Below are 16057 nucleotides of genomic sequence, written 5' to 3'. Positions count from 1 at the left end.
GGTGTGCAACAAAAACCGAATGCACGCTGGCCATCATTTTCTTCTCTTCCTCTATTGCCTTCCCTATGCTGACTTTTCAGCCGAAATCAGATACGTTCCTTCTCAAAGTGCTGCATCGCTACTTTACAAATGCAGCACTTCTTATACATAATATAAAATCACTGTCCTCACCTGTATTTTACTACTATTCCAGGATCAACTCTGGTAACACAGAACAGATTCTGGATTTCAGACTGAGGCCTGTCTTTACTCATGAGTAAATTAATGCCCATAAATGAAATTTATTCATGACTGGGGTTAACACTTGAAGGTTAATTACTGTATTAGGAATTTTTTCTGTATTACTCAAAATATATAATTATGTATCTAATTATTTTTATGATCAACAGCATAATAATTTCTGCTGTGATTATTTGAGATTAAAAAACAGAAGAGAAAAAAAACTCCTGCACTTCCACCCGACAGTCTAAGGGCAGGTCAGAAAAACTGTTTAACTGAGATAGCTGGTGGAGAAAATGCTAATTGAATGGCTCAGTTTAATTTAGGTCATACTGCCCTCTAGAGGATCAGTCACATATTCTCTAACTGTTCATCTTATTGCAATTTATCTTATTGCGATTCCTTAATTCAGCTTTTTAATTAAGAACTTTTTTCCTATTAGGTACTTTCAATTTCAACAAAGTTATCTAAATCTTAAAATTTAGATAACTGCACCTCACATGAATGATTTACTGTATGATTTACTAATTTCTTCCAAGCATGTCTAGAGTTCACAAGTGAATACTGACCTTCCAATTTCCAGTTCAGTATCAAAAACTGACTCTGTTGTGATCACACACACTAATCTACTTTCAAACCACTTCTGAGTCACTTTCCAACAAGATTTTGCCAGGTCACACAGTAAAATCCAGGTGGGAAGTGCATTGAAAGTGGATTGAAAGTGCATTATTTAATGTCTGTGATCATAGCCTCTTTGGATACATTTAAGTAAGTTAATTCTTTGGATACATTTAAGTAAGTTAATTCTCAGCCTCACTTTCCCCATCTGCAAAATAGGAATAACAATTGACTGATATAATGGTTGCATGTCACAGGCTAGTGAACGCTGCACCCTCAGAATTCCTAAATCTGGAGTTCTGCCATAAAATTTGACTTTGAATTAATGCTACTGCTGTTGCTGCTGCTGCTGGTGGTGGTGGTGATAAGTGATTTAAAATACATTGCTAAGGTAGGAACAAGAGTGAAGAAGGGCAAAAAGCTATATATATGAAAGCATATGCAAGTGGTGAGAAATAAGTAGGTCTGTTGCATGTTGTCTGTTAATAAATATTTTTTCTGAATTTTTAAAAAAACTTGAAGCATTTCTGATTGGACTGGGATGAGTCAGTCCAGCTCCCCATCTCAAGAAGTATGGCCCCCTCCTGCCAAGTTCTTCATAAAGACCTTAATAGCAAAGGTATATCTGACTATTCAGGCAAGACAAGTCATCACATCTTGTTCTTTGGAAAAGCAAAATCTGTTTGCTTATTTTACTCTTTTATGGCTGTCTGCTTCAGAAAGATCTGGATATACACAAAAATTAGGTTATATCAGAGCAGATGTCACAAAGCAGCAGAGAGAGAGGGAGGAAGGGAGAGGCAGCTTATGTTTTATTAAAAGATCAAAAGTAGTTATGATTATTAAATTAAGCCTTTTTAGATTGTTAAATTAAGCAATTAGGATTTGTATTTCCTGATACAGGTAAAACTGAGCATAATATGCAAAGGTTTCCCTTGTTAGTAGTCTACCACAAACCAACAGTATTCAACAGGAGTCCACAGCCAAAATGTATGGCATCCAAATTCTTAGATATCCCTAATTGATTTAGTGCTCAGAATAACCTGAACTGTGTTTCATACATTTTAATGTATATTCCAAGGACCTTAGAGCAGTATACATCCTTCATGATCTTTTATGACAACATCCTTGTAAGGTAGGTTGGGCTGAGAGAGTGTCCTTGGCCCAGGATCACCTTGTAAGCTTTGTCATGACCCGTCAGCTTGACGTCTATACCTGGAAAAGTTTTAGAACAAATCATCAAACAGTCGGTCATGGAACATTTAGAAAGAAAGGCTGTGGTTACTAAGAGCCAGCATGGGTTTCTCAGGAACAAGTCATGTCAGACTAACCTGATCTCTTTTTTTGAGAAAGTGACTACCTTGCTGAATCAGGGGAATGCTGTAAACATTGTTTATCTTGATTTCAGTAAGGCTTTTGATAAGGTTCCACATATTATCCTTGTTGACAAGTTGGTAAAATGTGGTTTGGATCCTGTTACTGTTAGGGGGATCTGTAACTGGTTGACAGATCGCACCCAAAGAGTGCTTGCGAATGGTTCCTCATCCTCTTGGAGAGGAGGGACAAGTGGAGTGCCTCAAGAATCTGTCCTGGGACCTGTTCAACATCTTTATCAATGATTTGGATGAAGGAATAGAGGGAATGCTTATTAAATTTGCAGATGGCAAATTTTCATGGCAAGTGGAAACTGCTTGTAAGAGGATCTCACTTACTGCGGAAAAGAGGCACACCAACTCACAGCTTTGGGGCAGCTTGTGCAAAACCTGAAAAAAGTGCCAGGAGCAAAAAGGCTCTGCACCTAGAACAAACCTAGTGTGAAATTGGTTGCAGTAAACTACAAAGCAGATATAAATGCAAAATAGCAATCACGGAAGGTTCACATAATAAAAGGAGAATACAATTATAAGTTTTAAAATAAACTTTTAAAGAAATCATATTCAGCAACTATAACAATTAAGTCAGGGTCCTCAGAATCCAGTCTGTCAAGATGATTTCCAAACTTGATCACAATGTTTTAATATCCATGAAATACATTTTGTTGTTTCTATGGTCCTCTTGTCAGACCCTGAAAGGAGGCTTGCCAGACGGTAATCTGCAGAGTGAGCAGCAATGACAGCTAATGTGCCTTTCCTCAATGTACATCTATCTAAGCTAGTTAATGCCTTTAACAGCCTTAGTAGATGGCATCAGACTTCTTGATTAATTCCAGTTCAGCAGCTTCATGCTAGAGTCCCCCTTGGCAGTTCTTTTGATGATGAACAGTGAAGAACAGATCAGCAACAATGTTCCCTGGCAAAATGATTTTTAGGACTCACTGTAGAAATAAATATAGGAAAATATTGTAACTTCATGTTATCCTGACGGCTCTGCGGGATCCCTGGTCCCCTGGCGATTTCCTCGATGACCTGGTGGAGTCTTGGAATAATAGGCTCGCCGGGGCTATCGACGAGATCTGCGCCCTCGTTCAAGGCCGACACCCTGGTATAACCAGGAGTTGCGGCGGTTGAAACGGGGACTCAGACGCCTAGAGAGGCAATGGCGGCGTACTCGAGATGAAGCGACTCGAACATCTTATAGAGAGTTTATTAAGTCCTATGAGATGGCAGTCAAGGCCGCAAAGAAAGCATACTTTGCGGCGGAGATTGCGTCCGCAACTTCGCGCCCGGCACAACTGTTCAATACAATTCGGACCCTTACAACACTGCCACAGGGCAGACCAAACTCTAATGAATTGGAAATTGGCTGTGAGGCTTTTGCGAATTTTTTTGCGGATAAAATCGCATCGCTCCGTTCCGACTCCCCTGTCATATTAGATACAGCTAGCGAACCTGAGGCTCCGTGCCTGTCTTCGGATTGTGTACTGGACGGCTTCGGTGCGCTCAGCTTGGAAGAAGTTGACAGGATCCTCCTATCTGCATGCCCAACAACTTGTAAATTGGACCCATGCCCCTCTTGGCTTATTAAGACCTGCCAGAGGGAGCTAAGATATCCTATACGGGATATCATAAATAGATCCCTACTGGAGGGGCATTTTCCATCAGCGCTCAAGGAGGCGGTGGTCTGTCCCCTCTTGAAGAAAACAACGTTAGATCCAGCCAAATTGGCACACTATCGGCCGGTTTCGAATTTGCCCTTTTTGGGCAAACTTATTGAGAGGGCAGTGGCGTTGCAGTTACAGAGTTTCCTGGAGGATGCTTCTGTCCTTGACCCCTACCAGTCTGGTTTCCGCCCGGGCCATGGGACGGAGACGGTGCTGGTTGCCCTGGTGGATGACCTTCAGCGGCATCTGGATCAAGGCGGCTCGGCGGTGCTGATGTTGTTGGACCTATCGGCAGCGTTCGATACGGTCGACCATCGGCTTCTGGCGTGCCGCCTTGCCGACGCTGGGATTCAGGGGCTGGCCTTGCAATGGCTTTCCTCTTTCCTTGACGGTCGGGGACAAAGGGTGGCGATTGGGGAGGAACTGTCCCAGAGACACACGCTTGATTGTGGAGTGCCTCAAGGGGCGGTACTTTCCCCAATGTTATTCAACTTCTATATGCGCCCCCTTGCCCAGATTGCCCGAAGGTATGGGCTGGGTTGTCATCAATATGCTGATGACACCCAGCTCTATCTGCTTGTGGACGGCCGGCCCGCCTGCGCCCCAGAAAATCTGGACGGGGCGTTACAGGCAGTGGCTAGGTGGCTTAGGCTGAGTGGGCTGAAGCTGAATCCGGCGAAGACAGAGGTCCTTTGCTTGGGTCGCTGCGGCCCAGGAAGGGAAATCCCCCTGCCAGTTTTTGACGGCGCGCCGCTGACAGCGTTGGGCAGGGTCAAGAGCCTGGGGGTGCTATTGGAGCCTTCTCTGACGATGGAGGCTCAGATAGCAGCCACTGCCAAGTCCGCTTTTTTTCACCTTAGGCGGGCGAGGCAGTTGGCCCCCTTCCTGGAGCGCGACGACCTAGCAACAGTGATTCATGCTACGGTCACCTCGAGGTTGGACTACTGTAATGCCCTCTACATGGGGCTACCCTTGTGCCGGACCCGGAAACTGCAGTTAGTGCAGAACGCTGCTGCCCGGCTGCTATTAGGGCTCCCAAGATGGGAGCACATTCGGCTGGGGCTCCGGGATGTGTACTGGCTGCCGGTAATATTCTGAGTCCAGTACAAGGTGTTGGTCATTACCTTTAAAGCCTAGGACCTGCCTACCTTAGGGACCGTCTCTCCCCACACGTTCCCCAGAGAGTACTACGCTCCGGTTCACAAAACCTGCTGGTAGTCCCCGGGCCAAAGGAGGCCCGTCTAAAATCCACCAGGGATCGGGCCTTCTCAATAGCGGCACCTTATTGGTGGAACCAGCTGCCGGAGGAGGTGCGGGCCCTGCGGGACCTAGGGCAGTTCCGCAGGGCCTGTAAAACAGCCCTCTTCCGGCAGGCCTATAACACCTAACTGATAATGAGAACATCTCTAGATGGAACAAAAATGATAGACCGCTGGTTTTATTTTATCTTGTTTTATTAATTATGGTTTTAATTGTACTTGTAAACGTTTTAAATTGAATTATATGAATTATTATGTTGTAAGCCGCCCTGAGACACTTCGGTGAGAAGGGCAGGATATAAGTCCATTAAATAAATAAATAAATAAATAAATAAATAAATAAATAAATAAATAAATAAATAATCACAATAAACAATTAAAAGAAAGAGCTACTACAATAATATATAGAAGCAAGTAAGGCTTTTATCTAGAAGTGCTGACTGTCTCTCAAAAGGCTCCATGATCTTTCAGATTTGAACCTCACAATGTGTCACTTGAAAATGTATGGTGTATAAGCAGGAGGTTGGACTCAACTTTCTTTTACCTAGTGAAAAAAGGGAGAGGGTCTCATCTGGCCACAAAAATTCTACACTGAGGACCATGAGATCTGCATGGACAAAAGCCACATGAGCCAGGAGCAGTAATAAGGAGGGTTTATTTTCAGTGTGTTTATTTTCCATCAGCTCCTCATGGATCTCAGCATTCAAAGACAGCTTTGCCCAAAGATTAAAAGATCGTTTGTGATGTCAACTCAAACTGTAACATCAACATCTACTGAAACAGTAGCATCCAAGGGACTGATGGACTGGGCAGAGGCATTATGCTCTCAGAGCCAAAAAGCTAGACTGTATCTCTTTTAAAATACACCCCAAAAGGCCATTGATGTTTGGCAGGTGCATGAACTCTTACGTTTCATCTTAAATCCTTATTTGCTGGTGCTGCAACATAAAATGTTTGTCTTCTTTCAATTTAGACAGCTGCATCACAAACTCATTTAGGTAAATTTATATCACAGATCTGTCTATTTTGCCATTTACAGTGCATGGAAAACATTGACTTGGATCCTATGGCTTTGTTCCTCTTACCCTTCGGTTCACTGCTGTGGAGGCTTTCCTCCACTGCACTGCTAATTTCTCTGACTCAAGCACTTCCACATGCATAAACATTGGTCTAGTGCAGTGTTTCCCATCCTGTAGATTGGGACCGAGAAGTGAGTCGTGAAGCTTCTGAGAGTGGGTCACAGGCCAGTCCCTAATGGCCACCGCTGTCCATTGCATTGCTCTCTTTCTCTCTTCTTCCTCCTTGCCAACTTTTAACATTCTCGCCTTCTCCACCTTTTGTGACAATAATAAGGAAAAAGTCATCCATCAACTAGTAAAATTATGGTAGTAACAGGAAGAAGGAAGAACAGGATGGAGAGAGGGTGAGAGCTCTTCAGTGGGACATGGGAAAACTAGGAGGAGAGAAAGAGGTATGTTCATACATGGGCTCTGTCTTGGTGCTGCTCCTTCATCAGCCCAGCCTCTTGCTCAGCCTGCTGCAGTATTTCATTGCCACCTACCTGCTGTGGGAGACATACCACACTCAGCCCCCTTGATGTCAACCCTTTTACCACCAGCTGCCATCTTCAAAATCTCCTAATGTGCACACACACACACAGTGTGTCTCCTCAAATTTCACTCTGGTTCAGCTGACAGAGACAACAGAGAGAGGTCCCTGCTCTCAGGTTGTATACTTCAGGAGATGTCATGTCGTGTGAACTCTCTACTTGGAAAAGATGGTTCTTTGTTCAAAAACTTTCTCCCCCATGCAGCACCAGTGCCAGGCTATAAGGCACCCCAAGTGAGGCCCCCCACCCCCAGTCTCCCCTCCCCCTCTGGGCACCCCCATCCCTGCTCCCCACAATCACATGGCCAGCCTCATTTCAGCCACCTTACCTGAGGGGTGCCTGAGAGGTGGGGTAGAGCCCTAGTATGCAATGCCCTAGTATGGCCTGACTGCATGCACTGCAATCTGGACACACACAGAGAGTCTTTGCCTTTGCTTCCCGCTCCCTCCTGGGCAATTTAAAATGTGTGGGAGGGCACAGGGGAAAGGTCCTGCCAGTCAGTTGATTGCTGATCTTTATCTCCGAGTGGGGAGGTCAGTGGCTCTCCCTTCCTTGCTTGCTTGCTCCCCCCTACCCAGAGGGGGGCACCCAATTCAGTGCCCCCCAGGGCTACAACTGTAGGCAACTGCCTAAGGTTGCCTAATGGACATGCCAGCCCTGCCCTGGATGGGTCACTATATCAAGAAAGTTGGGAATCACTGATCTAGTGCATGTGAAAATGCTAGTGGTAGAGGAAGCAAGTCCCACACCAGATGAAAGCAGAGGCTGAAGAGAAGCAAGAAGAGAATCATGTTCAAGTCATTATTTTTAATATCCATGTGTATTAGGAGTCTGACATTTATCATAGTTATTAAAAATTCCCACCTGAACAGCTCTGTCAAGAAATTAAGGTTTCAAGTTGTGAGTCTTGTCAGAAACCATTTTGTGTTTTGTTGAACCCTGGTGTATAAGTCTTGTTTGGGTTTGTATCCACCCTGTGTAAGTGGGACTCCTAGGCTAAGGGCTGACACCTGGAAAAGTGATAACACCTGGAGCTGTCAACCAGCCAGCACTGACAGCTCACTATCTAGCCATCCAAAGTGACAGCTCTAGATCAAAATACTCTAGATCCTGGGGCTAAACCTATTAAAGGTTGATTAGCTGATAGCTAGCCAAGGATAAGAGGAAGCTAGGAGTTAACACAAGTCACACAGAAGACACGCAGGAGACTCTGATCCAGAGGCTTTTGTTCTAGTATACATCCAAAGACTACTCTGTATTTTAGGAGCTTGGCAACCAGCTCTATGCATTGGCAGGAGCAACTTCCAGAAGGGCACTGGGTCAAGGTTCTTCTAGCCTGAAAGTTTGTGCAAGTCTCCTCTGAGTCTTGTATCCACTCCTACAGAACTGTGCAGCTGTAGTACGTTCTCTTTTGGAGCAACCTTGAGCAAGCAAGTAACTGAACCAAGAGTGTTAGCCTATGCTAGTCATGTTGGGTTTGCTGTCTTGTGTGTTATTTGTTGTCTGTACAACTTATTCATGTTCTTTTAGTCTTTTATTTTTTTAAAAAAATAAATTTTAGTTTTACCTTTTAATTGGAGTAATTCCTGGCAATATCACCAAACTAAAAGAACCCAGTTTAGTATAATTTTGTATATATTTCTTGAGGGTTGGCCTAAGGGTAAACTTGGCAACCCCCCAAAACCAGATAAAGGTTTTAATTTATTAGCAGCTGTAGGGCCCCTGGTACAGCTGCAGCTATTGATGTTTTGGCAAGCTCTGTTATACATAATTTGTGGAAAGCCAAAGTGTGGAAGCCTTCCTGAGTCTGACCTCCTCAAGCAGGCTATTTCATAGGGTATGGGCCAGAACAGAGAATGTACATGTACAAGAAGTTGTTGATTTTGCCTATGGCACTTGTAGAAGACTTTTTCAGAGGAGCAAAGTTGTCCTGGCAAGGCACAGGAAGAAAAGTGGTCCTGCAGATATGAGGGTTCAAGACCATGAAGGGCTTTTTGTGTGTTGGCCAGTACCATGATCTGAACCCAGTAACTAATGGGCAGCCAACAAGGTGACTGCAGAATGGGTATAATATGTGTGCATCACCTAGTTCCTGATACAGTATTCTTCAGTAACTGGAGTTTCTGAGCTCGTTTTCATGGGAAACCTATATAGCCTGCATTATAGCAGTCTAGTCAAGATTTATGATAGCATAGATCCAAGTGACTAGATCAGTTGAGTCAAGATAGGGGGCCATCTTCCAGGCTGTGGAAAGCACAATGTCCTTCAAGACTTCAGACTTCCCAATCTGTATTACCTCTGCTTTGTCAGGGTTGAGTTTCAATTTGTTCACTTTCTGCCATTTAAACAGTGGTCACACTGGTGAGGTAGGGACTCAAATCATCTACTGCATTCCCAGAAATTCTGGATAGAGAGATACAGAGCTGGGTGTTGTCAGCATACTGATGCCATCCAATGCCAAAAGTTCAAATGATTTATCCTAAGTGTTTTACATGGAGATTGAATAGCTTGGGGGATAAGATTGCACCATGTTGAACTCCATCAGACAAATCCCATAGTGATGATGACTGGTCTCCAATGTCAATCTTTAAGTTCCATCCATAAGGAAGGATTTAAACCAATCCAAAGCACATCCCCTGATATCTGCTTCTGCCTCCAAATGCTTCAACAAGATAGTATGGTCTAATCAGACCATGAAGGGTAGTCTTCACAGATCCCAGGATGCTCTCAACCCATCACAGTAACTGTGAAACAGTTATTCATAAACAGACTGGGTGATGTGTGAGATATATCTTCTGTTTGGTCCATGTTACAATCAACATCCATGTCAGAGCATATTCATGATAATTTGGTAGCAATAAAATTTGCAAACTTTGCAAATTACCTGTTACAGAGACAGTAAAGGCTCAGATTTAAGAATCTATAGATGCCAAGGTACCTAAAACAATTGGGATGACTGTGAACAGGAGAACACAATGATAGCAAAGAAAGAATGCTTCTTTGCCGTTGTCACTGCTGCTTCATAGGTCTTTCACTAGCTCTGTAACATGCTGTCGCAGTACAGGCTTTGAGCCAGTGTCATTCTAGACATTTCCCATCCCTCTTTATGCCACCCAGCTCCACTGTAAACCACAGGGTCAGATTCTGCCCCAAAGGCAGCAGAGGTTGACAAGGAGTAACCTTGTCAGTAGCCTCTAGGAGATCTTAATTTTCCACAGTGCCACTGCAGCCTCATCAGACCCGACTTGCAGGGAGGGTGGGATAGAAATCTAATAAATGAAATGTGTTTGGAATCTTAAGATCTCACAGAACATTCTGAAACATGATAGGATCCATGAGTCTTCCAGGGCAGACCATTTAAACTAGGCTGCCTCTCCTATGGGTTGTCTGAGCCACATTCATCCTCACTTTGAGTAGCTAGTGGTCAGACTATGGTTCAGGCTAGACCTCTGACCTCCAAACCAGACCATCCCTCAAAAGTCCACTGCAAAAGATTAAATCAAAGTTGTGAGTTTTTTAATGCATTGGGTTGGGCCTATCATAATTTTAAAGAGGCCTTTGACAGCCAAAGAGGATGTCCCTGGCAAGGAAGCTTTAGCATGATGGGTGATCCCCCAGAATAATTGGAAAGTTTCTTCAGTATCACCCTGGATAGCACCTCTTCTGACTCAGACAGGGTGACCACTGGGGAACTAGGTGGCTGGTAAACAAGCAGAATGCCCAATCTATTATTAAACTCCATTTTATTGGATGTATAATCAATACCAGTAATGATATTTTGCTCTGGGATTCTGCAAAAATGAAAGAGTCATGATGAATGAGCCAGTCCTCATTCTCACTTTCAGTGAGGGAATGAGGAAGGACCACATAAAATGGGGAAGTTAATTGGAAACAACACACCACATCATGTTCTTTCAACCATAAGAACATAAGAGAAGCCATGTTAGATCAGGCCAATGGCCCATCCAGTCCAACATTCTGTGTCACACAGCGGCCAAATATATATATATATATATATATATATATATATATATATATATATATATACACACACACACACACACACTGTGGCTAATAGCCACTGATGGACCTCTGAAACCAAGCTTTCATTGGACAAGCCTGGTTAATTTCCTCTTCCTCCAGGGGTCTAGACAGGAATTCAATTTTTCCACTCACTTATCTGGTATTGCACAATATTAAAGAGGAGTTGGGAGGAACAGGGGCCTTAGTATCTGCATCTCTTTGGATGTTATGGGAATTCAATAAGCAGTAAGCAGTTCTGCCTATTGGTGGCCACCCTCATATCTACCACCTCTCCATCTGACTGAAAGAGTACAGTCATCAGCCATCATGGTACGAATTGCTATTGGAACCAGTAAGACACACACATTTGGCATGCTGCCTTCTACAGAGAAGCTATAAGAGAGTCCTGGACCAACTTCTAGATATATTAAAGATATAGTGTCTAACAGGTATTGTTTAGTCCACTGTCAATGCAGTTCCCAGAAATAAAGCTTTTGTCTTCCTCCCTTTTGGGTGCCAGTGAAGCTTCATTCCATTTCTATGTGAAATTACTATGCCCCAGGCTAGGAGCCACTGGCACTCTTGCCCTTTGGCACATGTCAAGAGTCTTGCTCCTTTGGTGTAGAAGCCTTTCCTTTGAAGCTAGTACACCAGTTCTCACCTTGCAAACAAAAAAAAAGACATAGGAAAGCAGCTCCAATAGCACAGCGCAGCTCAAAAAAAGAGTAACAACAATTTAGCCTTGGAGCACACTCCAGTCAGCCTTTTCATTTTCCACCATCACCCCTATCATGCACATAGTCTATAAGTAGGAGTTTATGTTGCCTGATCCCCATTCTCCATCAGTGGCCCTTCCACCAGCAGAGAACTGCACACTGGTGTAAGCCCAAGAGTGCATGTAATGAACTGACTGAATGGGCTCCTTCGACAAGGTGGGGAAGTATCACATTCATTAAACTAATGATATTTCCCATCTATGTTTGTGTAATTGAACTAGTCCAAAACAGCTGTATAAAATTTTCATATCTCTCTCTGTGTCATTTTTGTGTTTTGTATGTGTCTGCACCTGGAAGTCATGGTGACCTCTAGTGACTGACCCCTGCTGGGAGCCTGGAGGATATTTAGAGAGGTGGCTGATTAAAGCCTACCCGTGTGCCCCCAACTGCTGGTATTTCAAGGAGGTCTCTCTCCTTGGGTATAGTAGGACTTGAACTGGGTTATTTGAGGTGAATTTGGTTAGTTGAGGTGTGTATATCTGTAGGGACACTGGGATGGGATGAGGCAAGATTGCCGATCAATCGTTCATTCTATGCCTCACATTTTATGTATATATTACCATCTAAAGTGGGGCCCCATAAAACCATTGTCATATATCTTGCTCTCTGCTAAGTTTGAAGGCTTGTTTTAGGGTTGCTAGTCTTCAGGTGAGACCTGGCAGCCCCCTGGAATTACAGCTGATCTCCAGACAACAAAGATCACTTCCTCTGGAGAAAATGGCTGATATGGAGGGTGGACTCTATGGTATCGTACCCGACTGAGGTCTCTCTCCTCCCAAAAACCTGGCATCCCCAATCGCCAGGAATTTCCCAACTCTGGGTTGGCAAATCTGCCTTTGACATAAATAGTTCTTCCATGAGATAAAGGGCTACTTAACTTGGAGGAAGGCTCCTTCAGGCTCCAGATTTTGCTGAACAGAGTGGTAGGGCATGTGTCTTTAAGTCTGGAATCTAACATTACTTACTGCATCAATTCTGTGCAGGTCTAGTAATACAAATTGGTCTTCAGTGTACCTAATTCTGAGCTGAATGCCTATGAGCCTGTTCTAAATAAGAACACTGATTTCAGACAACCAAGGCTTCATCTAGCCCAGGGTTCTGTCTTGAACAATGACCACTGAGATGCCTCTGGCTTAGATAGTTATCAAATCATAGAATCATAGAACTGGAAGGGGCCATAAAGACCATCTAGACCAAGCCCCTGGTGCCTGCTCCATGAAGGTTCAGTCTAGAGCCTAAAGTTAGTCAAGGAATCTTCCAGTTATGAAGAAGAAGAAGAGCTGGTTTATACCCTGCCCTTCACTATCCAAAGAAGTCTCCAAGTGGCTTACAATCACCTTCCCTTCCTCTCCCCACAACAAACATCCTGTGAGGTAGGTAGGGCTGAGAGAGCTCTGAGAGAGCTATTACTGACCCAAGGTCATCCAGCTGGCTTCTTGTGGATAAGTGGGGAATCAAATTTGGTTCTCCAGATAAGAGTCTGCTGCTCTTAACCTCTACACCATATTGGCTATCAGACTCTATATATTGTATATACTCAGACTGTAGCAATTTTAGTATGGTTAACGTAGTGAAGAAACAACTGGGAACCTGTGAAGTCCCATTATTCCCCTGCAGGGGAAGTCCCATTATTTTTTCTGTCCCCTTCGCTGGGCTGCCCACCTATTCCCCCAGCCAGGGTTGGCCCTAGGCTGTCTGGCACCCTAGGCAAGACTAGTTTCTGATACCCACCTTGCATTGATAACATCACTGAGTCATGTGGGAGGCACCTAATTTGATGCCCCCAGAAGGCCCTAAACAATCACCTAGTTTGCCTAGTGGCAGGGCCAGCCCTGCCCCCAGCTGCTTAGGGCTGCCAAACTCCTGCTGAGGGCGGGGGATCCCGCATCCTGGAGGGCCCCAACTCACCGGCAGGGAGCAGACCACCAGGGGGATCCCCGCCCCCCAAAAGCATGTGCCATCCCTGGCATGATGATGTCACCTAGAAGTGACATCATTGCGCCGGGGATATTGTGCCAGGAAGCTCTAGGACTTGCACTAAACAACCTATGGTACACTTCTGGGTGACATCATTGTTCAGAGGAACAAGTCCCCCACTACAGCTGCGGAGGGACTTGGCAACCCTACAGCTGCTGCCTGCCTGGGAAGTGCAGCTGCAGCAGCATCTCCAGCTCTCATATTCTTTCCCCACCAGCCCCACAGTGCCCAAATGTGACTCACTGAGGGAAGTTCCACTCAGAAGCCAGCACTCTCTTTTGTGGCAGCACCACCATTGCCTCCACCTTCCTGGCTGATGTGGCTGTGTGTATGTGTGTAAAATCCTTCTCCCCTTCCTCCACCCATTGGTCTCGCTCCAGCAGCAGTGGAGAGGCATTGGCTACTGCTCCTCCTCCCCTGCCTACCTGCAATGCTACAGCAGAGGGGGCAGCAGTGACTTTTGCTTCCCTTGCCCGTCTGCCCTCCTGGCGCATGTGTTTGAGGGGTGAGAGTGGCAGCTGCAGAAACTCTTGTTCCTCTCCACCACTTGCTGCCTGACAAAGCAGAGTCAGTGGTGGGGGGCTGTCCTTGGTAGCAGTGCCTGACTCTGTGCTAGCACTCCAGCTGCATCTAGGTGTGCTGACTCACCTGGCTCCTCCTCTCCCTTCCCTCCCTGCACAAGTGCTGACAATGTTTCTCTCTTTGGAAGGATTGTCATCCAGTTTTTCCCTTTGTTTTCACATTTGTCTACAAACCCGTGGAAACCCCCAGTTTTGTAGAAAACCTGCTTGCTTGTACCAGGCTCCTGTTTGAATTGATGGAGGCAGAGAATCCTATATCTAATGGAGACCAACTTCAGAATTAGATATAGGATTGAAATGACGTGTCATTTATTATTGTTATTGTAAGCACATGCTCATAATTTTTTCACACAGCTTTAAAAGCTCATGAAGTTGTATTTAAGTCATATTTTTATTATTATTTAGCCTCCAGTAACATGATTGCTTTCATTTAAGAAAATGGTATTCATTCCAATTAAGATGTTTCCAGACAATTAAATTGCTTCCTGATTTCCATAATTGTCTAATTTCTGAGATTTGTCTCTTTCCTGATTAGGCAGGTAGGGAAATCCTATTTCTTTCAATATGCACAGAATCCAGACATTCCAAGCTAACCATCCTTCTCTGAACTCAAGGGCCTTGTCCTGTGAAGCTTCCGCACAATTGCCAGGATGCCGCTGAAAACAAAAGGCTCACATTTGTGACAATCTACAGCTGTCACAGCCAGTAAGGAATAAGGATTCTTGTGAGTTTCTGCTTTACACTGTAGGATCATGGGCCACCTGAATTTATGTTAGGAAATGGCACCTTAAGTTATAAATGTTAAGCTCTATCATGCTACTGAGTGATATGGGAGAATGAAATCTAGCAGTAGCTGGTGTCGATACATAATTGACCCAGATCTGTTAGAAACAGGATATAGATATCAATTAATGATGTGCACGAATAACTAAAGAAATCATCTTGAACTCAATGGTTCCCCATACTTGTGATGCTCCTTTTTTGTCCCAAGTAAGTGCATCATGCTGTTAAATTGCTGATATGTTCACAATTGAAAACAATATGTGGCTTGAATTTATATGCTTCTTTGTCATCCAGCACTTATAAAGCATATTCAGATGTGTGATGCATGATGGATATAGAGACTCTCACAGTTGTTTAGACAATCTTTCCCTTCAGTTCCCAAGAGCATATGTGCAAAATATTGATAGTCTAATTCAGGGGTAGCCAGCTCGAGGTTGACTCAGCCTTCCATCCTTCCGAGGTTGGTAAAATTAGTACCCAGCTTGCTGGGGGGGAAGTGTAGATGACTGGGGAAGGCAATTGCAAACCACCCCGTAAAAAGTCTGCCATGAAAACATTGTGAAAGCAACATTACCCCAGAGTCAGAAACAACTGGTGCTTGTACAGGGGACCTTTCCTTTATAAGAGCCCCATGGCGCAGAGGGGTAAAGCTGCAGTACTGCAGTCTGAGCCCTCTGCTCATGACCTGAGTTCGATTCCAGCGAAAGCTGGTTCATGTAGCTTGCTCAAGGTTGACTCAGCCTTCCATCTTTCCAAGATTGGTAAAATGTGTACCCAGCTTGCTGTGGGGGGAAAGTGTAGATGACTGAGGAAGGCAATGGCAAACCACCCTGTTAAAAGTCTGCCGTGAAAACGTTGTGAAAGCAACGTCACCCCAGAGTCGAAAACGACTGGTGCTTGCACAGGGGACTACCTTTACCTTTTTTAAATTCAGGGGTAGCCAAGCTGTGGCTTGGGTGCCACATGTGGCTCTTTCACACATATTGTGTGGCTCTCAAAGCCCCCACCACCCTGTTGGCCAGCTTGGAGCAGGTGTTTATCTCTTTAAATCACTTCTCCAAGCCAAGCCAGCTGGCAGTTTGGAGAATACATTTAAAGTTGTTCTATTTCCACTCTCCCTATCTGTTTGGCTTCCTTCCTTCCATCTTGTGGCTCTCAAACATCTGATGTTT

General features: G+C 44.5%; 1 long non-coding RNA gene across 1 annotated transcript; it reads right to left on the bottom strand.

Moving 5' to 3' along the window:
• Positions 1 to 2740: 2740 nt before the first annotated feature.
• Positions 2741 to 7403, bottom strand: LOC132588922 (uncharacterized). The gene is made up of 3 exons (XR_009556530.1): positions 7074 to 7403; positions 6222 to 6470; positions 2741 to 3151 (listed from the first exon to the last, which is right to left on the bottom strand). It is a non-coding gene; the product is annotated as an uncharacterized LOC132588922 (long non-coding RNA).
• Positions 7404 to 16057: the final 8654 nt, after the last annotated feature.

Source organism: Heteronotia binoei, chromosome 21 (genome assembly GCF_032191835.1).
Source record: "Heteronotia binoei isolate CCM8104 ecotype False Entrance Well chromosome 21, APGP_CSIRO_Hbin_v1, whole genome shotgun sequence".
NCBI lineage: Eukaryota > Metazoa > Chordata > Lepidosauria > Squamata > Gekkonidae > Heteronotia > Heteronotia binoei.
Note: the sequence above shows the minus strand (reverse complement) of the source record. Positions and strands in the feature narration are given on the sequence as shown.